Raw genomic sequence first — 24,261 nt, forward strand, 5'->3', positions numbered from 1 at the left:
TTGTAAACCTGAAATTTTCATGTCATACTCCAGTCACATAACAAGGGGGAAAACTGAAAGAACAGCTTTGCTTTGAATGAAATCCTTAAGGTGATGCGTTCTCAAAACATCCATTATTATTGTATCAACATTGACTTAATCCCACATATCTCCAAATTTCGACAATTGTACACTGAAAGTACAGCTCCGCTACTTTTTTGTCACTTACTATGTATTAACCAAGTAGAAACATGATATGTTCGATGTACTTCAAACATCCACAAGAAATACCACACACAATAAATCCAGAAGATACATGAATTGTAAAAAAGCCGAAGAAAGAGCCCATTGTCACCAGAAAAAAGGCAACAGTGAATTATTGTCACTGACTCCTGTTAGAGAACTAGGTAGAACATTTCTGATAACAAAATATCTTTTTAAATAACAGATCAGTTGATGCACTTGTGCAACCTCATTTCTTACAAATATCAATTTAATTTGATAACTGAAACATCAATTAGGCCACATAAAAAAATCAAATGTTTCTCGGGGACATTTTTTTCAAATGTGAAGAGGGCAGTAGGACTTTATTTTCAATTTTAAGGGAGGGAGTAACACATTTTTATTTTCTTGCTCTCAAAAATACAGCTTGGGAAGTTTGGCATGTGCTAATGAATTGTAGTTTCAGTCACTCATTCTTACTGACATTCATTCTTGGACAAATGAATGATCAGGACACTGCTTTTTTTTTTCAAAATGGAAATAAAAAAATTTGTTACACACACAAATAAAAGTGACACACCAATGCCCAAGAAACATTTCACCTTTTTCTATTTAGCCTTATTCAACGAGATAACTGAAAGAAGAAATAACATCAATGTATTTATGGTTAGCTTACACTAGCAAGTACTTGAGTCATAAATTACAGATTTAATTTTAGAGTATTTGCATGCGTGTTTGAGCTTGTTTGAGGTGTTGAGAAACAGGTGATTTACTAGGGGTTATCAAAAGTTGTGAGACTCACCAGGACAATGGTATAAATGCAGCTGTTTTTGTGTTTTATTTTCATAACATCTGTCAACCTCATGCAAACTGGTTTGCTATGTTTCAGCCTTAAGATAATCATTTTTTTCACTTTTTGTCTTGGTACCCCCATAACCACAAAATCTGCACTAAATGTATCACAAACCACAGGAAACAAAATATGCAAGAAACATTTCGTGTGTTTGATGTAGGCAGAAGTCCACTAGAATCAGACATATATATTAAAGTGCATAAAAAAGCAATTTAAAACTACAATTGCCTGTAAATGTGACCCCCAACTTTCATGTCTGCTGAAAGAGCTTGTTTTGGAAACACAACCAACCATCTTCCAGATGACTTCATCATAAGAACATAACTGATTCCAATGTTTTCACTATTCATACATGATGCCAAGGGTTTGAAATAAATACTGACTGGTCACACAAGTTCCAGCTTGAATATCTGGACACAAAGTTTGTGAAAGATCAAAGTGGGGTATCCTTAAAGGATAATCTGTCTAAATCTAACTGAAGCAATCCAAATCTTTGGCTATTGATTATGATGGAAATACATCCAATACCATTCTGGGCATATTTTTTTAGATATTGTCTGAGGACATACCATTATCCAAGAGGTACCAAGTGACATATTGGTTTTATTTTCTGCAATTATTTCACAAGTATTATACCCCAATGTGTTGTGATGACTCATGTCATGTGAACCACACTACCCACATGTTAAACTTTGGATATGGCCTTGCTAATGATCCCTTCACAATAAAATGGAGACTTTATACACATTACACATCAAGAATATAGTTAGGCTCACTACTTCTGGACATTCTATCATATAACTGACAAAGCATTGTAATAATGAGACATTTGAGCGAAAACTTCTACATACACCAATTAAATGTTGAATATTAGAACCAAATCTGAGTTTATTTGCCTCTTTCATGCTACAAACTAGGATTATAATTCCACTTTTAAACGTGAAAACCAAACGTGTGTTGTGAGCTGACTGGTGATAAGAATGACACTTATTACTTTATAGCATAGTTCAAGAATATAGTTAAGTGACGGCTGTCTCCGACATTGAAGTCTGTTAAAAGCATTATCTGCTGCCTGGTAAGACATACCATGCTGCATGTACATGTGAAAACAATACCCCTACTAATCAGGGCTGGATGTTTAACCGACTGGCTGTCACGCAATATATCTATCGAGTCCACCATAACACTAGCCAACCTGAATGGCACGTCCTGTTGTTGTTGCCTAATGGTGGAGCATGCCGTCCGTCCGACTAATTATGGCTAATTCTGTTGCAGGCTGCCTGCGCTGACATCATCGGGTTGGCTTGAGAGAGGAAAGTATCGTAACTGCCTCCATGGCCACCCTCTTACTAACACAAGGAACCAGTTTCAGCACTTCAAGGCATAATACGAGAACAACAACGTTTCGTAAGAACGTAAACATGATACGTTGAGCCCCAACAAAACACGGAAATTGTCCGCCCCAAGCAGTCTGTCTGTAGAGACAAAGGATTCCGTCAACTGACAATACCTGAAATATTAATGTTTGTGTCTGATATGTCGGTACAAACAAAGACAACAAGAGCCAGTTACATACCTAAATGTCAGATACTTTAGAACACTGTCGCTCGGTCACACCTAATGTAAGTACTATGGTGCCGTGTGCAGAAATTATTTGTGTTGGGGGAAACCGAATTGCCTCCCTTCCTAATCACATGACTGGTTGCTTGTTGACCACGCACGCGCTACCTGGAGATGCCAATGTCAGAGCTGGTGTTATCTTCAGTGAAAGCTCTAGCCTCGCCATTTAATATTATCAAATGTCAAAATTTCGTTCTCAGGAATTACGTAATGATGAACAGAACCGCTGTGGAAATAGTCCCTAATGGACCTCACATATAAAAGATTACTGAGGAAATATTGTTACTGTGGAAAAAAACTCTTTGACGTAACGCTCCGCATAGTTTTCGTGAGTTAAATAAACACGAAGGGTTACACTATGCTCACTGAGGTGCATGGCTAAACCGAGACCATAGAATAAGAATATAGATTAGAACAGGATAGACCATTCACAACTGAACAGACATCACCTGAGCTAGTCTAGTCTGCCCTACAGACCCTGAAGCAAATATATCAAGAAAGCTCATGTAAGTCTAGAAAATGTGGCAAGTCTAGATTCCCCAAGCGTCAGGAAAATGAAGGATGTCTCAGGGCTCCATTTTATTATGTTGTATTTTTTTACTATGAACTTTTTTCAGTAGACTATGTTCATTTCAGAGACTAGTTGTTAGTCTAGAGCTAGTCGAGCAGAACGTGTTCACACGATTCTCAGGTAGACTGACGCAATGATAACACAGCTAGTCGAATAAAACAATTAAACAAGATACAGAACAAAACAGGCACTGAGCTAGTTCAGCTGAACAGAATGGATCGACCATGAGGAACTAAACGGACTCTGAGCAAGACGGTGAAAAGAGCCAAAGGAGAATTACGGGTCAAAATTGAAAAAGTCAAAAGGGCCAAAGGAAAGTAAAATTTGGCCAACGGAAAGTCAAAAGGTCATAGACTTTTAGAAAACAGTAGGACTAAAAAGAAATTTATTACAGATTGTTGCAATAATTCTAATCATAAACATATCCGCGTGTCTCGAGTGTTGTTTATCTTAAATGTCTCTGAGTGGTTAAGTGTTTACATTATATCATACCACGTACTGTTTGTCTGATGATTACCAGTAGTCAGTAATCTAAACAAGGTTAACAGTAGTGCATAGGTGTTTATGTTACGAGTATAGTCAGCCGTACAACAGTTATTGTTTCTGCAATGTTTGTATACAAGAGATTTAAAGAGTCATGAGTGTCAGCCATCAGTCAGTAATCTGTACAAGATTAACGTTTTGATTTGTTGTGAAGTTTAAACAGCCATGGGTGTCAATGATACTGTTCAGTAATCTAATTAGTTGTGATTGGTCTCATGACTCAGAATGTTATATAAAAGTGAGTGAGTTTAGTTTTACGCCACACTAAGCAATATTCCAGCTAAATGACGCCGGACTGTAAATAATCACGTTTGAACCAAACACTCCTGTGATCAACAGCATAAGCATCATGCTTGGCAGCTGGGATACGATACCGTGTCAACCAGGTCAGCGAGACTGACCACACAGTCTCGTTAGTCGCCTCTTACCACAAAGAAAGTGGCCTGAAGACCTATTCTACCCCGGTTCTATGAAAGACGTTCATTTCAAATTCAGTGATCATATCATATTATATCATCATATCAAATATTGTATGCTTCAGGTTCAGGTCCATTTCAGCTTTATTACACTACATTGGTTACTGTGTACACATTAACACAAATATTCAGCAGACCCAAATGTTTATTTGTACATAGTTTCTAGTTAGGAAGATTATATGAAGTGAATGGCACTGTTTCTATTTAGTAACTTACTCTGTTAAACATTAAGAACACCTATAAGAATCTTAGTCATGTTTTATACTTCATTTTTCTTTTATTCCACAGCTCTGCATAGTAAGCCTTGTAACTCTCAGTCTAACCTCCACTAATTGTCACACTGCATGATTTCAACACTGTTTACCCCAGCTTTTAGTCATTTCTATCGTTTAACTGATTGGCCAAGCTGATCACAGCTTAACAACAATTGTCAGATTTTGAACTCCGATGCCTGATTGTATTGTTGAAGGGAACATAAAGACATGGTCATGAGAATTTTATGATGATTTAAGGTTTGCTCGTATTGTTTATAACACTAACACGTCACAGTTTAATTCTGGACTCACAAAAGTCCAGAAACTCTCAGCACTATGTCCGCCCTCTCACAGGACTTGACAAAAATAATCATGCAGCTGTTATGAATATATGTTAAGGATGAAAAATTGAATATTTTTGTTCGAAAACTCAAAATCTAAACTCGCTCGCCAATGGATAAGTGTCCTGACACAAAATTTAACTCGGTTTGACATAATTCCGCTAATTTAGAGCTTTTATTACAAATCTCACCCATTGGCGAAAAACATTTGGCCCATGGACGAGAATATTTCTTTTTACTCCAAATGCATCTTTATGTTTTGGGGATTATAAATGAAAGAACATTTTTTTAAAATCTCGCCTATGGGCGAAAAACATTTTGACACATGGGCAAGAATATATACCTTTATTCTAAATACAAGTTTTGGACGTTATGAATGAATAAGGGTATGTATATTCATAAGTATAATGACACGACATTCAACTGTTGTTGACTTAATTCCGCTAATTTACAGCTGTTTTGAAATATCTCGAATATGGGAGAAAAACATTTGGCCCATGGGCAAGAATATTTTTACTCCAAATACACATTTTTCCATGTTTTGGAGGTTGCGAATGAATGAAAAACAAAAATTCAATTCATTTTGACTTAATTCAGCTAATTTAGAACGATTTAAAAGAAAATGTCGCCCATGGGCGAAAAACATTTTGACACGTGTGTGTGAACGTTTATTTTCACTCAAAATACATGGGTTTTTTTCATGCTTTGGAGGTTGTATATATGAATGAAAGTACATGTTTCAGTATCTTGACACAAAATTCAACTCATATTGACTTTGGCCTATTTGCGAGAATATTTACTTCTGCTAAAACACAGTTATAAACAGTCAGTCCACAATGACGAAACAGTTTGACACATTGGCAAGCCAACTAAATTTCAAAATTTAGTTGTTTGAGTCTGCAAAACTGTATACGTCAATGTCTACACAACTATCGTGACACTTGATAAAATTCTTTCTTCATTTAATGAAACCACAATGCAAACTGTTTAAGATTATCCTTATTATCAAAGTTCGATGACCAAATTAAAACAAATCCTAAAAACCATTTGAGCGGGAGTCCGCAACATTTCAGTCTTATCCTCACATGACCCAGTTAAACATCGATAATAAATAGATGTATATTATAAAACCTGTCAGTATTAGGGAAAGTAAAAGAATGTGAGTCAGATTTAAACCAAGCACTTAATAGTTATATAAAAGCACCTTTCGGACAATACACAAAATACAAACAAGCCATACAAAATGAGAACAGGCCATAGACCGCCAGGAACTGACGGTAGATCACCATGGTGACTTACAGTACTTTTGCTGCCTGCAAGGACCTGAGATGGACTTACATGGTCTCTTCATACGTTAGCGATTGTGCACAAATTTAGCTATCACTTACACACATAAATATCCTACAAGTATAAACCTGGTGTATTTACTTCAAATGTTTTGAGACATTAGCACCCTCACAAGAAGACAATAACTACCAACAATGTCAACATGAACATGTATGGAGCCCCTTCATCAATACATATTTAACACTAAGGGATTTGAAAGATTATTCTAGACCAATATTTGTACACAACTGAAGAAATATAACTGCAAGCTCAAGCTTCATAAGCACGTACGGGGCACAGTTATCCTACCTCATTTAAGAATGCCTATTTCTGATTGATTCACGTGGCCATGCGAGGGAGAAGTCTTACCCCGCCACGTGGGAAAAGCATGCATCCCCGGCAGACAGTGAACCATGAAGCAGTGATTTACATTTACGTATGATGTTTGTTATGACAGCTGGGCCAACCCTCTAAATTATCTAAATATAAAGCTTTGCAATTTTTCGGACTTATTGTCTAATATTGATAGGAGCCCTGTCCCTTTGTACGTCACGGTCGAGGGAGCGGGTGCTGGCCAGTTTGCTGCTTGGTTTCGACCACCGCGACTTCCACCCCTCAGAGTCAGGCACCTAATCGCCAGCTGAGCGGGCTAGGCGGCTGACTTTGTGTGCTGGCGATTAGGTGCCTGACTCTGAGGGTGCGGGTTCGAATCCCGAATGGGACTCAACCGAAAAAGTACTAGAATTTGTACTTTACTAAGAAAGTGAAATCCCAAATATGACATATGTTGCATTTGACCACTTTCTAAATGGCATCGTGTAATCAGTGCCCCTTTAAATTGCATGTGGTCAATGATTGAAGCTGTGTATTGCATATTGTCTTTAGCAGACATGCAGGCAGACATATAGGTGTCAATAAACCAGACATTGAACTTTCTCTGTGACAGAGGCTGCTTACCACAATCAACAAGTTTGTTTTATGTAACGAGTAGATTATTTACTTGTTTGTGTACACATCCAAGACTAGACTACTGCTTACAACCTCTTACTCCGGCCATGAACACTGTTTCAAGCTCCGTGCAGTTTCAACCTATTCACTGCACATGCGTTATGGGTGCAGTGCAGCACAGCTGTTGAAACCACTTTCCCCCCGAGCGGTGGTAGAAATTTAGAGATTCGTTTGAACTCCGATTTCGCGGGCTTTTTTTTCATCGCGTTTTTTTTTTAACTTTATAGGTGGAATTGGCATTTTCGATGATTTGTTTCGGTAAGTGCAAACGGAAAGGTATCAGAATCTGCAAAGTTGTGTTTTACGTTGCATGTGACCTTTAACCTATCTTCTACATGTATGATTTCAGTTGTTACAACACTCAGCGAACTTTATTAGCTGTTGAAAAAAAACCGGGCTCAATCTTAAATACTACGCTGCCCCCACATTGTCTACACTGGTTACATAAGGACCCGAGACATATGTTCAGCGGCTTTTCGAGGAGTTTCTTCTCCCCCTCTATATAGGCTCCCTGGTCAAAGTGAGCGAGCGCTCGGTGACGTGCCATGTCCATGTCACATGCTTGCCTCACATCACATGCTGGTCTGGAGTAATTACTCAACATTATAAATTAAGGTCTGTAATGGCAAGTGTATTGAATGTTATGTAATATGTGGATGTAAGTGATGCAAGACGGTTTATCAGATGAGTTACAAAAACAAACTTCGATCGAAGGATTAACCGATAACACACTGATTGATTAATTACTTTTATCTTCTAGCGGATTTGTCAAAAAAGACAGTGTCTATGAGTGTAGATTTACGTAATCTATTCTGAATACACCCTGTCGTAAAGTACGAGTGTAAAAACAACATCCTTCCTACAAAGAATTAACCGCCACTACCTAACTAAAGGCGGACATCATACAGTTAGTTGCCAACTGTGCTGTCCTGGGTGACCAGTGAGATTGTGTATACACCAGTGTGAAACATTCTTAAACCATGTGTCACTTTTTCGCACGTTGAAAGACTGTTGAAAGACACAAGACATAGAGCAGGATTATTTACCAGCTGCAGATGAATGGAATATCGTTCTTTTATGTGGATATTGATGGATACATTTCTGAACGAGGTAACAGCCTGACATTGTTGCTATAACTTTCGTCTGTCTTAAATTTAATATTTGCGTTTTGTTTTAATTTATTTCTTGTAGCATTCAGCAGAAGCTGTATTACAGAAAACATGGACTAGGTCGCGAATAAGGTGTGTGTGAAATATGATTCACGTTGGCGCTCTATACAATGTTTAGATATTTAAATCATGTAAGAATGTAAGAAATTCACTGTAAGTATATGCAGACCGTGATCGTTTTTTTCATTAACTTTCAAAATGCATACAAGTGTGACAAGGAACTAATTAGGTTTATAAGACAAAATATAAAGACTACAATGACTTCGCTATTTTTCAGTCCTAACGTTTTTTTTATACCACTGGCAGATAAGTAAACTTCAAGGTGTTTGATTTGTTTTCATAATAACGAAGTAAAATGACTTCATCATTGTTGCTCAGTCTACGCATAAACTATCAATTGCGCGTATGGGAGGCGCAGCAGAGGTCACGAACCAGTCACGAATTCTGGGATATCATCCGAGTACTCACGGGAGACAAACAATAACGAAAGAAACCACCACTGCACGGAAATCGCACCGCATCAGTGCCCCTTTAACACCGCTCAGGCTATACGCCAGAAACAAAATAAATTGATTTAAGACTCGTGCACCCGAGTCCTGTCTCTGAGACATTATGTAATTAGGCAGGTGTGATACTTGTGCATATGACATGTTTTTATGTCAGTGGGTTGAAAACAAACTACATCCATGTTTTCTCGGATGACTGGATCTGACGGAAACTGGTGCAAACTCTTGTCATTTTCAAGTCCTGCTTTGTACTTGGACGAATGACAGTTTCCAGTAGTTCACTATCTCATCTGAGGTGATTTTTAATTTGGATCGAACGGAAATTCAGAGAACATGTATTTACAAAACCCAACATCTCTAAATACATTTTGTTTAAGGATAACAACTCCTGGTGTATATGATTTTGTTTGACAACGGTATACGAATCCATACTGAAACGACGCATCAAGTACAATAAAAGAAGTTGTTACCCATAAAGAATCTTACTTTCTTGTGACTAGCCATACTTCTAAAATGCCCATCAAACAGATCATCTTTCTGTACACACAATGAGCCCTCAGTGCATCAGCAAATGAACCAGCCAGTCGGAGGCCGTCGTTACACTTCTTGAGTGCACATCGACCCTCTATGACTGGGTTCGGTCTCCCAAGGGCTTCGTTTCGAGGGAAGTAAGCCCAAGTACAAAATATTGCACTTTTGAATCGCGATTGTACGCTTATAATTTTGTTTATTTGTTTTTTCAAAAGCAGCAATGTATTTTATTTGTCATGAAAAAGTGATGATTGTATTTTAATTATGTTTGAGTTTTTGGTTGCATGTGACCTTTAATTAGTACAAATGGTAAAGAAAGCAATCCCTGACCTATCCCTGTTGTTGATTATTAATGGTCTGACAAACAGGAGAATATCCCATAAAACCCCGGTGGAAGAAAGCCTGGACGGGCAAACGAGAATTTCTAAAAATGGATCACGCAATATTCAAACGGAGCATGCTAAACTGGGTAGGTACACGTAAAACTACTGGGTAGGTACACTTTCCAAGCGGAAGGTTTTGCTCACGGCAGAATGTATTCAACAAAGGAAACTTTGACAACATACCGTGTGTCACCTAGAAAGAAACACAGTTTTGGTGCTTTGGGTTTCCTTTGTGAGAGGATTTCACAAGGCCTTTAGCTCACGACTGGTGACACGTGACGTCCTGGAAAGAAGTTGACAGTACAGCATAGTCTTTATGTCACTTGAGTTCGGTCACTCTTGATAAGGACTCTCACAAATAACTTCAGCTTCAAAGATATATTTTGAATTTTGTTATATCTATAGAATACCTAAATTCAAAAGAATCTCGAGGGGTAGTATTCTAAGTGTATATGTTACTGGAAGTAAAGCTCTGCGTTCAGGACCCGTGAAGATCTTGAGTAGACCATGCTTACCATAAAAAGGCGACTATGCTTGTCGTAAGAGGCGACTAACGGGATCGGTTGGTCAGGCTCGCTGACTTGGTTGACACTGGTCATCGGTTCCCAATTGAGCAGATCGAAGCACATACTGTTGATCACTGGATTGTCTGGTCCAAACTCGATTATCTACAAACCGCTACCATATAGCTGGAATATTGCTGAGTGCGACGTAAAATGTTACTCGTTCACTTAGTTAACCTGAATTATCTGTCATTATAATTTCTTCTAGTTTTAATCATATGTTTGCAAAATAAAGAAAACAAGCAAATAGAAATATGTTCGTCCACGAGTGAAATTAGACCAGAATGATTTCATTTCTTTTGTCATGATACTCATAAACACACTTTCATTTATTTACAACCTCCAAAACAATAAAACAAACTATGTATTTTGAGTACAAGTACGTCTTCTTGTACTTGTTAAAAATAAGCAGAAGTAAGCCAAAATGAGTTGAATTTTGTGCCATGTTACTTCTAAATATATCCTCATTCATTTATAACCTCCAAAACACAGGAAAATATGTATTTTGAGTAAAAGTAAGTATTCGTGCATACTTTTAAAATAGCCCTGAATTAAGTCAAAATGAGTTGGCTTTTGTGTCATGATACTCATGAAGGTACATGCAATTATTTGCTTCCTCCAAATCAATGTATTTCGAGTAAAAGGAAATATTCTCGTCCATAGGCCAAAATGTTTTTCTTCCATGGGCGAGATTGTTTAAAGTTAGTGAGCGGAGTAAAGTCACAACGAGCTGAAATTTCTGTTATGATACTTATAAACACTTTTTCATTCATTTACAATCTAAAAAAATATTAATTCTGTACGAAATTGAATACTCTCGCCCATGGGCGAGTTTAAATTTTGAGGTTTGGAAAATAAATTTTCATTTTTTCATCTTTAGCACATATTCGCAACAGCTGCATGATTATTTTTGTCAAACCCCTTGTGAGAGAATGGCCACAGTGCGGAGAGTTTCTGGACCTTTGTGAGCCCAGAATGAAATTGTGACGTGTTTATTGCATATGTGGATAGTTCTTACAAGGACAAACATTATAGATGAGCAACTTTATTCAGGTGAAGCGACGTTTCCATACAGCTTCTTGTATTGGTGCCAAGCCGAGATATCAAATCACTGAACCGTCAAATCACCGTGTTACAGCAAGTACATGTAACGTTTAAGTATTGAATGCATGTCTAAGAATAGATTAACTAAATATCAGGCAGCTCAAAAGAGTAACCACTAGTCCGTTTGAATGCATGTATGTTTAAAGGCGTGAATGCATGTATCTTTGATATGTGTGACTGATTGACGCACACACGTAATATAATCTGTACTACCATGTTTGATTTGTGTGGCGAGTGCAATTGTACTTTTAAACCTTAGTTTACATTGTATCACTTCTATTTACGCCCTCTGCATGCACAGTATTTATTATTCAGACCAGTGATTATTATTATTGTTGGATATTTATATAGCGCACATATCCATGCAACTAGTGCTTGCTCAAAGCGCTGGGATTTGTTTCTCCTCGATAACTGGATGTCCGTCTCAGCGTCACATAATATTATCAATCTCAACTGGGGATCATACAATTCTTGCTGCCACTAGGCGCATAGAGTCTATTGTGGCTCTCTCGTCCTAATGAGGTACCCAATTCACAGCTGGGTGGACTGGGACACATAGTCACAGTACTATTGTTATAGTGTCTACTTCAGGACAGCCATGTCCAAATATTTCTACAGACCAAAAACTATGTGACCAGGCTATTTGATATTTAGTTATTATTATTCAATGTACAATCTTGATCTTTATCACTACCGCAGAGTACATTGTTTTGTCAGCTACCTTGTTCCTCTTTGTCACTTCCATTAATTACTGTATATGACATTTATGGCCTTTATTGGTCATCCCCCTTGGCTGTGTCTGTCATCACAACAACTGTAGAAGGAAGTACTATTGTTTCTCTAGCTGTCCATTGTTGAATCGTTGCTTGTCCATTGTTGTTAAAAACTGTATATATATGTATGCTCACATCTAGATATGGGAGGTATGATGTGAGTGTGGAGACCGGCATTCCGACTGTCTTTGTAGGGACGACCGCGAGCTGGATTATGCCGCTCGCAGGAAAGGCCCTGAGGTTGAGCTGGAAGTCCGCTCACCTCATTCATGTATACTTGTTTGTCATGTCTTGTGAAACCAACTAAAGAAGTTTGAACAACTTAACTATGCCTTCGTCCTCAGCAACGTATTCGTTCATCATTTCGTCAAAGTATTGCATATATGTAACCACGTCAATCATATAGTCCGCGTTGACGACAGGCACCCGTTGCCACTATGTCCAAATTTACTGCACGTTGCTGTACCCCCGACTAGGTGTCTGCACGTATTCATGTGGCTACCGTCTGGTCATATACCAACGGATTCGTGGGTTCTTTAAGTGCACAGAGTTGTGTACTGTACACTAGGGGTTGTGACAACACCGAAAGAGTCCCCACACAAAGTTGACTCCAAGGTTTTTAGTCGCGCAGAACAAATTGCAAGATACAAGTTGCAAGACACAAAATTAAACAGACACAGATCGAGCAAGTCGAACAGACCAATGTGCAAGATACAGAACTAAACAGACACAGAGCTGGTAGAGTAGAACAATGAACAAGATATAGATCTAGAACTACACAGACATAGAGCTAGTCGTGTCGAACAATGTACAAGATACAGAATTAAACAGACACTAGTCGAGCATGTCGAGTAGAACGATATACAAGATACAGATCCAGAACTACACAGACACAGAGCTAGTCGAGTCGAACAATGTTACAAGATACAGAACTACAGACAGAGCTAGTCGAGTCGAACAATGTTACAAGATACAGAACTACAGATACAGAGCTAGTCGAGTCGAACAATGTTACAAGATACAGAACTACAGACACAGAGCTAGTCGAGTCGAACAATGTTACAAGATACAGAACTACAGACACAGAGCTAGTCGAGTCGAACAATGTTACAAGATACAGAGCTACACAAACACTAGTCGAGCAAGATTACTTTGATCAATGATTCTTTATGTATATGTCAAACTATGAAACAGTTGTCCCCATAATTTCAAGTTGACATGTGTTAATCTGTGGAAGGCAATTGGCTATGTGATGGCTACTGAACAATATTAGGTCATCGATGCAAACATTACTGGTGAACATGAGCAAGCTTCATGAATGTTGAAATATCCACCATAAAGGCCTCAACTCTCAGTTCGTCACCTTGTATGAGATGAGTTAATCTTAGCTTTTTGAATCATCCCAGTATTCCATTGTGATACATTACAATGTGTTCAACCTTTTTAGACTTTATGTCCATACATTTGGAAGAAACGTTTCTGCTGTCGTACGTGCAGGAATATTAAGATTAATAAACTAAACATTAAGGCGGACTCAGTCCGTAGAAGAACCTGGAGTAAAAGCCACAAAGAACAATGAAGTGTAAGTATAACACATCACTGCCCTTCATCACTGAATGTAACATGTACAGTGTATTACGCCTGGAACGTGCTTTTTCTTCAAAGTTCACTTTTCAGACTCTGATGTTTAATGTTGGACTAACAAATTTGAATTAAGATTTCCATCAGCTTGTGGTCAAGATACTACGGATTTCTAACAGGGTCGCCATGCAACTCGTGTATATGTCACAGAGCAGCAAAGTTGTGGAAACAATCTACAAGGAGCCTTGAACACTCAAGTACCGTATAGGTAACAGAGTAGCATGTTTTGTGGAAACATTCTACAAGTGACCAAGAGCACCCAAGTTCGTATAGGTCACAGGGCAGAGTTGTGGAAACACTCTACAAGAGTGCCCACGTACGTATAGGTGACAGAGCAGCAAAACTGTGGCAACATTCTTCAAGTAGCCTTGAACACTTACGTATTGGATACGTCACAGAGCAGCTACGTTGTGGAAATATTCTACAAGCAGATTTATCTATGTATACCAAACACCTTGAAGCAATTCCTGAGTTGATGTATGTCTGTGGTGGTGACTGCTTGGTGGCTTGGTTTTACAGGACTAGAAATAGGTAGTGAGAAACTATGGGTTTCATATCTTCCACATGTGTTTTCTTACCAAAGCAAGCAGACAAGCCATGCCACTGGAACATTGAAGAACAACTCACCCACTCAGTCATATTGACATCGCTTGGGCTTTTTAGCTGAGATCCTACATGAACGGTTTACCTACATGGACAGTTCACCTACATGAACAGTCAACACACCACCGCCAGTGTGACCTGCACGAACACTTAACACTCGACCGCCAATGTCACCGACATGAACTGTGAATATTCGAACGCTAGTGTCACCCAGTGTCACAAAATACATAAATACAAAAAGTGTAAACTATTTTAACACTTCTTGTCTTATTTATCTGTTTGGGATCAGTTTAGAACACCATAAACAATAATACAACTGTCCATATTCATGTCCATGAATCTCCAATCCCTGGACGGTCTACCTTCATTCGTGGATGATATCTAAGCATTCGGCTATCTTCGACGAAAAGACTGTGTCTATAGAGAAGGAACCGTGTATTGCACCATCGGAGAGAAAGGAATGGCATCCGTTATAGTTTCCAACATGGCGAGTGCAGCACGCGAATCTTTGAAGCAGGAGGGTTATGTGCAAACCAAAATCGTGCGTAAGCTACAATATGCCTTAGATGCCCCATCTGCAATACAGAGCACTGTGTGAAGAATCGAGAAAGAAACCAATTCAATACCATGCGAACAAAAGTTTACAACAAGGTAATTTCCAATTTTGAAGCTGGAGAAGTACGAAAACGCATCCAAATGTCTCCATCCAGATGTCCAAGCTAGAAGTTGCATTCACATTGAGGTCTTTTTGTAAGAGTTATTCTCGGGAGAAAACCTATTCGTTGTACAAGCGCCGGCAAATCAGTGGGAGAACCTATCGAAAGGCAGGATGAGTATCTGGAATCCAAGTACAACCCACTGAAGCCAACATTGAAGACGATAGTCAATGGGAGCATGCCGTACAATGGGCTATCGCCGATTTTGGATTCTATCTCGAAGTCATAGGCCGACGCAGCTACATCCACAAGGTCTAAATCTAGATACGTCACTACCCCAAACAAACGAGTCACTTTCGAATTTCACAAAAAAAGGACCACAAACGCCGTCGGCATAGAAACTTCAAAATGTGAGATAGGGGAGATACCGGAACTTGTAGTAGGTCCTACTAAGGTCTGCGGTCGACAAGAGATCACAATAGACGACTGGAAGAGTTTTTACATGCCATCAATGCAGAAAAATGGCCTAGAGATGCATGGAGTCTTCTAGAGACAATGCAAGAGGACTGCAAATGAATGAAGAACAGAGGAAGTCCATAGTCATGAAGAGATCTTTGCCACCTAAAAGCGCTACGCACACATTTCGGACAAAAACAGTGGAAGTGGTCAAAAACAGTCTCTCCCTTCTTAGCACAATCCACCTAGCACAATCCATCAAGAACAGAAAATAAAAACCTATTCAATTCTCACATGGCAGAAAGCCATACAGAAAGCCAAATGGGACTCCAGCAAGACTTCCCACAGAGTAGTTGTGCAAAATAACGACCATGAAGAATAGTAGTTTGGGCAAACAAATTCTCTCCTCGTGCAACGATTTTTCCTAAGAGAAACGCTATAGGTGGGAATGTACAACGTATTGGACTCCACATGGCACTGTTTCTTTTTGCTAGCAGGAGTTTCGAAAAAGAAAGAGGTGTCCCGATCTATTAGAATCCAATGTCTATTGTATCACTGCCAGATGACACGGAAGAATGTGTTCCCCGAGCAACTGCTACGGAATCTGCAGTGCAAGATCTCAAAAGACTGCAACAAAAGACAATTGAAGAGGCGAAGCCAAACAAGCCAACGAAACAACACGTAAATTTGATATGCTTCCTGAGGAATACATTCGACGGAAATTGCTTCTGCAACCTATCGCTGAGCCATACTGTGGCTTGTTCCAACTGGAGTGGAGACAGCAGACGAAGATATACCCATATGCGGATTCTATCTAGAAAAGGAAATCCAAGGACTCACTGGCAAGAGAACGCCCCAGAAAAAGAACGATAGACTCCGCAAGCTAGAAACTCAGTGCTCTGTATAGCAGATGGGGCATCTAAGGAATATTATAGTGATTTTGGTTTGCACATTACCCTCCTGCTTCAAAGATTCACGTGCTGCACTCGCCATGTTGGAAACTATAACGGATGCCATTCCTTTCTCCCCAATGGTGCAATACACGGTTCCTTCTCTATAGAGATAGTCTTTTGGTCAAAGATAGCCGAATGCATAGATATTGTCGTAGGAGATTCGTTTGCTGAGACTGCCGTCTACGTGGGCATTGTCCGGTGGAAGACTGCTTCCCACGGTATTTTCCAGTAGAAGGTTGTATGACACTGCTTTATCGGCTCGCAAACACATATGTTCATACGTTGCTTCGGCTGCCATTTCTTCTGGAAAAACAAATGGGAAAACTGGAAAATCTCGAAACGTTGGGCTCTTTTGGTTCCTTGGGGGTTGCTGAAACTCACGGTGCCCTACATAGTTTGAGACTCCTGTAACGACACAGTCCTATCACCTACTGTGTCATAATAGTTCTCTTTAATGTTCAAGCTAACACTTTCTTGGTACGTCAAAGAGTGTGGCTCGTCCTGACACTGAATGTTTCTCTTTTTTCAAAGTCCATCTGAAAGACATTGTTATCTATTCTTAGTAACCCGAAAAGCTTTTTTTCAAATGAACGTATTACCTACATTTTGTTGCCTGGTTGTAGTTAGCCATTCATTCTTCAATGAGTCTGCCACCTAGTAGTATGAAGGTTTACCTTTCTGTTTATATCGCTCTCCAAATATATCCATGTGTAAATATATGTTTACGGTATCTAGCGTGACAGTGATAGCGTGATAGCTTTCAAACTGTCATGTCCCATACTGAGTCATACATTAAAATATGCTGATTTCTTTCAATCCAAACTTCGTCTAAATCTTAATAAGCTGAGTCAAAAAAGAAACTTCACATTCTTTCTTCAGGGCACTATAAAAGAACAAGAGACGGTAAAGATGGTTAGATTGTTATTATTTCATTGCTGAGATCTGTGTGATGTACTCGATACACGAACAGTGCCACAATCAGTTCCATTAGGCTACACCGCCGTTCCAAAACATGGGTATACAGAATGTCAAGTCACAAGAATAAAAATTTGAAATTTCTGAGTTCAGTATTGTGTATGGCCGCATTCAAAATTCATTCACCACTGCCAAACACCGTCTCCTCATCGACTGCCTGATGCTTGTGAACACATAGTTGGGGATTCTGTGCCATTGTTCTTGCAAGTTCCAAAGACCAGGAAGCCTCTTCCCAAGTGCATTCCAAACGTGCTCTATTGGATTAAGGTCGGGGGACCGTGATGGACAGTCCATGACGTTGATCCCAGCGTTTTGAAGGAAATTTCATGTCAACATCGCGGTATGCGACCGAGCATTATCATACTGGAACTGCAGACCTGGGCCATGAGCCGCCATGAAAGGAACGAGTTCATGAGTGAGCACCTGGTCGCTGTAAGCAGCAGCTGTGAGATTTCCACGGATGACCAGAAGTCGGGAACGATTGTTCTCACAGAAAGCACCCCTCACTATGCAACTTCTGCCCCAGATATGGCGACTTCCTGTACACAACATTGGGCATACCGTTAACGACGTCGTCTCCAGACTCCATGCCCGCTGTCCGCGAATCTGAGGGTAAACCTGGATTCATCGCTGAAGACGACTCAATTCCAGTCTCTCTGGGTCCATCAGAGCTGACGTTGGGCCCACAGGAGACGCTGACGTTGATGAAACGACGTCAATATTGGCTCACAATATGGACGTCAAGAATGGAGACTGACAGCTGCAACCGATTTCGAATGGTCCGTGAGAACAATCGACCTCTAAACATCTCAACCTTGGTTCGGGTAGCCGGCAGAGATCTGTCACGTCGGTCTTCTGTTCGTGACGTCACACGTGGACGACCCAATCTTGGGCGATCAGAAGTGGTGCCAATTTGTTGTAGACGACCTCGCAAGTCATACACAGTATGACGGCTGCATCCTATTGCTCTTGCGACGTCAATAACTGGTCTTCCCATTTGCAGTATGCCAACGGCACGTTCACGTTGCACACTTGACAATGGTGGCATTTAAAGTACTGTGGTTTAAAAGTGTGTTGAGGCGAATGCAAACACGTGTAAATGAAGAACACTTCAATGCGAAGATCACATGATCGACTGCACGTGCAAAACCTGATTTGGCGCTAACGTCATTTACATTGTATTTTGTGAAGTTTCTTTTTTTTTACTTGAATCATTCATTTTTTTCACATCCAAATCATTTCTGCGTGTTTTGCAAATTTATTTTCAGGCACCTAAAAGTATCTATCTGTATGAAGATGTAATGTAAAAGTATTATAGTAGGAGACAACCTCTGTTGGTTAATTTGTTAGGATCCGCTTTTTCGGTTTTGGATAATTTACCTTATCTGTAAAACAACATTACATCTATTTCGTGTATTTTTTAATTAACAATCATAATGTGCACAGCATGAGCAGTAAAAACTAAGATACAGATGAATTTAACAGTGTTCTCATTTAATGACGCCTCGCGGGACAATTTCTGTTGAAGCTAATCCTAATGCCTATGGGTGCTTCCTACATCTGAAAAGTATAAGAACAATAACAATAGACACAAGGATTAACAATTAATTTATCAATGGCGACTAGTTAATGAGGCACTTCTAGATTTACATATTACTTAAGGTTACACAATGTATGTAATGATGTGTTGATTAGTAATTGACGAGCCAACTAGAGAATAAGTGGACATGGCTGTTCAAAAAACAAATCACAGGTCCTTCCTAGCACTAAGTCAAATGATGATTTAGCAAAGGACTTCTCAAAGTTCTTCTAAGAAAAGATACAGCTGATTCGTTCAAGTCTCGAAGCAACTAAACCTTCAAGTACAGCACCAAGTGTTTGTCAAGCCCCACTCCAAACTCTGTCTGAGTTTGTACTTTCAACTGAGCAAGAAATTAAACAGATCATTCTGAAATCGCCGACCAAATCTTGCAGTCTGGATCCACTACCCACATGGCTGCTGAAGGAGTGTGTTGATGAAACTGTGCCAATACTCACACACATTGTGAACCAATCTCTTGAGCAGTCTACTGTTCCTGTGAACATGAAGCAAGCCTTAGTAACGCCTTTGATAAAGACGGCTAACCTAGATGCCGAAGTTCTCAGCAAATACGGTCCTGTTTCCAATTTGGCATTTATATCCAAAATATTGGAGCGAGTCGTTGCAGCAAGGCTAAACCAAAACGTTATGGCCACTGGCAATGCTGAAGTCATGCAGTCAGCGTGTCGATGCCAGCATAGTACTGAAACTGCGCTTGTTAGAGTACAGAATGACATTTTCGAAGCTGTTGATACCAGCGGGGCTTCCATTCTGGTAATACTAGATCTAACGATTGCATTACACACCACTGACCAGGCCATCCTGCTGCAGGCCCTAAACCAAAGATTTGGTGTTGACGACTCTGCTTATGACTGGCTTCAATCATATCTGTCAGGGCCGTGAAGATGAAGAATAGTGTGTCTAAGAACGTACAAGTTTGCTATGGTGTACCTCGGGGGTCTGTCTTAAGGCCAGTCGTATTCTCCATATACACTTCACCTTTGGGAGATATAGCCATGGTCTGTCCATACATCTCTACGCAGATGACACGCAGCTGTATCTTGCATTCAAACCCACCGACCAGAGATCTATCAGCTCGGCTTTCAATCGGATGACGCTCTGTGCTGAGGACATTAAACTTTGAATGGCTTGCCACTTCTTAAAGCTGAACAGTGAGAAAACGGAACTTATGATCTTCTGTCCCAAATCTGCACGACAGAAGTTGAGTCTTCCATCATTTCACATTGCAGGCCATGTTATAAAACCAGCACTGGAGGCAGGGAATCTTGGCTTTGTCCTTGAATCAACTCTTTCAGCTGAATCACACATCAACAAAATATGCCGCAGGACATATGCCAATATACGCAACATCAGTCAGAAAAGGGTTTTCATCACCACCAAAGCTGCTATTTTACTAGTCCAGGCATATGTGCTCTCGCATCTAGACTATTGCAACGCTCTGCTGTACAGACAACCCATGACCCTCATCAACAAGTTGCAGCGAGTACAGAACTCGGTGGCCAGAGTGGTGACGAGAACACGGAAATCTGACAGCATAAGCGCCTTCATTAGTTGAAAGTGAGACAAAGGGTGAAATACAAAGTACTGATGCTTGTGTTTAAATCAAAACACAAACTTGCTCCACCCTGTTTTCAAGAACTGATCACAAGCAACAACCAGAGTCTTGCGGTCAGCTAGTCAGAATGTGCTTGATCGCTCATCTTCAATGTCAGGAACCTATGGTGACCGTAGAATTGCAGCAGCAGTCCCGGCACTGTGGAACTCACTTCTATGTCGTATCTGGATGATTTCAACAATGTCATCAACACTCACTTGTTCAAGGAGGCTTACGGATGGACAGTCCCAGTATTGTGTATATCCATGTGTTGTCAGATACGAGAAGCGCTTTTGAGCAGCTGTCCTATGCAAATCTATAATTATTGTTATTATTATTATATCTTACAGATTAAGATTGACATGCAGCAGAGAGGGTTCGGGTATCCTGGCACAGTCAGTCCGGTAAAGCTCATTATCAGCTCAGGGTCCTCTACACGCAGCCCAGACAGCGAATTCTTATTATTATTTACAGATTAGAAATGAAATGCAGCAGAGAGGGTTTCGGTGATTCTGGCACAATCAGGCTGGTAAAGCTCATCATCAGCTCGGGGCCCTAGCCCCCTCTACACGCAGGCCAGACAGCAAATGGGACTTCTCCCAGGAAACACTGCCTAGTCAAACCCACCAAGAACTTTCCGGAGAATATGAAGACTCCCCAACACTGCAGCCTTCTGCATTACGCAGATTGTCAGAAGGGCTGTGCTCCCGGTGGAGAACCCGGGCACTCTCCTCATCTGCGCCAAGAGATCAGGAGGTACCAAACCAAGGGCACCGAGAACAATGGGGAGCCTGACGACAGTGTACTTGGGATGCAAGCGAGACATTTCAAAGGCGAGGTCCGCATATTTATCATGCTTTTCCTGAATCTTGCCAATCACATTGCTGTCAAAAGGGACAGAAAATTCAATGATATAAATAATTTCATTAGTTTTATCAAAAAGAACAAGACCAGGTTTGTTGGCTGGAATTCGCCCCAGGCTGTATATTGGCCTATTCCAGAGAAGTTTAAAAGCATCATTTTCCAGGACGTCCTGGACATGTTCAGGGTCGTACCATGAATGGACTTCGGGGTCAAAGCCACAGGCATGGCGGAGACGATAGTAAAAGCAGCGAGCCATACCATCATGTCTTTTAAGATATGCTGTTTGTGCCAAGAAAGGGCATCCACTGACAAGGTGTTGGACAGTGTCTGTAAATTGATTGCAAAGACGACATTTCATATTGATATTTTCTTTAAGAATCACATTCTGGCGATTGCGAGTGGGAAGTGACTGGTCCTGAGCAGCAAAAAGGAAGCCCTCAGTTTCACATTTGAGACCAGCCGACTTCATCCAGGCGAAGGAGTCGGTTGGATTGCTGTTCTGTTCCACACACTGCATGTACACTCGGTGCACTGGCTTCTCAGACAGCTTCTTCACAAAGGACCGACTCTGGGCAGACTTGGTGAAAGACTTCACCTGGTTTACTCCCATCACTGTACCGTCCAGCAGTACATCGCCATCAACAAAATCAACTTCAAATTTCAAATTGTCTCCAACAACCTTGGCACGCTTAAAGTAGCTGTGGAATTCCTTGCTTTCATCATGAATCTTGACGTGCATCACCAGAGGATCATCTGACAAATAAATATGTGCAAAAGTACACAATAGAATTCTGTCATGAAGAGCTTCCACATTAATCAAACTCCGTCCTCCCAAATTGATTGGCATATATAAACGATTAAGAGAGGAGCGAGGGTGGTGTGCTCTGTTATCAGACATGATCCTTCTGGTCAGGCGGTCAAGATTCTGGATGTCTTGTTTTGTCCAATCAACTACTCCAAAGGAGTAGGAGAGGACTGGCACAGCAAAAGTATTGGTGGCTTTGACCTTGTTTCGAGCATTTAGCTCGGAGCTCCAGATTTTCTTTAAACGAGATTTATACTCGGCCCGAAGTTTATCCTGAATCTGGGCATTCTGGAGCTTGTCTCCAACTTGCATTCCAAGATAGGTGTAGGCCTGATCTTCCACAAGATGCTCAATAACTCCTCCCCCTTGTAACTTGACCGATCCATCATTAGTTACCTTGCCACGTTTCAAATGAAGAGTATTACATTTGTCAATGTCATGCCAATATCATTAGAGAAGGACTCGACAAGGAGAACCTGTTCTTTCAAATTGGTCTCTCCTTTGGCAAGGAGCTCGATGTCATCCATGTACAGGAGATGAGTAAGAGGTGTTGGGGATCTGTGCTGAGGAGGCCCGGGATGGTACCCTTCCTCCCTATTGAGCAGAAAACTCAAAGGATTTAGAGACAGACAAAAAAGCAATGGACTGAAGGAGTCCCCCTGGAAAATTCCCCTTCTGATTGGAATAGATTCCGAAGTCTGCACCTCTCCTTGCGAGTACATCTCAAGTTGAGTCGACCAGCAACTCATTAAAGACTTGAGTAAATGAAGTAGTCGCTCAGGGAGGTCAATACACTGAAGAGACTTCAGAATCCATTCGTGAGGGACAGAGTCGTATGCCTTTTTGTAGTCTATCCAGCACATGGAGAGGTCGTTCAGGGAGGTCAATACACTATTGACTATTATTATTATTATTATTTTTTACAGATTAAAAATTGAAATGCAGCAGAGAGGGTTCGGGTGATCCTGGCACAGTCAGGCTGGTCAAGCTCATCATCAGCTCAGGGCCCTCGCCCCCTCTACACGCAGCCCAGACAGCGAATGGGACTTCTCCCAGGAAACACTGCCTAGTCGAACCCACCAAGAACTTTTCGGAGAATATGAAAGCTCCCCAACACTGCAGCCTTCTGCATTACCCAGATTGTCAGAAGGGCTGTGCTCCCGGTGGAGAACCCGGGCACTCTCCTCATCTGCGCCAAGAGATCAGGAGGTACCAAACCAAGGGCACCGAGAACAATGGGGAGCCTGACGACAGTGTACTTGGGATGCAAGCGAGACATTTCAGAGGCGAGGTCCGCATATTTATCATGCTTTTCCTGAATCTTGCCAATCACATTGCTGTCAAAAGGGACAGAAAATTCAATGATATAAATAATTTCATTGGCTTTATCAAAAAGGACAAGATCAGGTTTGTTGGCTGGAATTCGTCTCAGGCTGTATATTGGCCTATTCCAGAGAAGTTTGTAGCTGTCATTTTCCAGGACGCCCTGGACATGCTCAGGGTCGTACCATGGATGGACCTCGGAGTCAAAGCCACAGGCATGGCGGAGACGATAATAAAAGCAGCGAGCCATGCCATCATGTCTTTTAAGATATGCTGTTTGTGCCAAGGAAGGGCATCCACTAACAAGGTGTTGGACAGTCTCTGTAAATTGATTGCAAAGACGACATTTCATATTGATATTTTCTTTAAGAATCACATTCTGGCGATTGCGAGTGGGAAGTGACTGGTCCTGAGCAGCAAAAAGGAAGCCCTCAGTTTCACATTTGAGACCAGCCGACTTCATCCAGGCGAAGGAGTCGGTTGGATTGCTGTTCTGTTCCACACACTGCATGTACACTCGGTGCACTGGCTTCTCAGACAGCTTCTTCACAAAGGACCGACTCTGGGCA

The 24,261-nt window shown here is 40.7% G+C and overlaps 1 protein-coding gene across 6 annotated transcripts in view; it reads right to left on the bottom strand.

Annotated features, from left to right (window-relative positions):
• Positions 1-2,715, bottom strand: part of LOC137285344 (cell death-inducing p53-target protein 1-like) — a 43,970-nt gene extending 41,255 nt beyond the window's left edge. For 5 of the 6 annotated variants that reach the window (XM_067817716.1, XM_067817715.1, XM_067817712.1 and 2 more), the window contains exon 1: positions 2,631-2,712. The gene's annotated coding sequence lies outside the window, so the exon portion shown is untranslated. Of the gene's footprint in view, positions 1-2,630 lie in introns of all 6 variants that reach the window. The other variant, XM_067817714.1, reaches the window with a different exon arrangement.
• Between the last annotated feature and the right edge of the window lie 21,546 nt (positions 2,716-24,261).

Source organism: Haliotis asinina, chromosome 5 (assembly GCF_037392515.1).
Source record: "Haliotis asinina isolate JCU_RB_2024 chromosome 5, JCU_Hal_asi_v2, whole genome shotgun sequence".
NCBI classification, from domain to species: Eukaryota; Metazoa; Mollusca; class Gastropoda; order Lepetellida; family Haliotidae; genus Haliotis; species Haliotis asinina.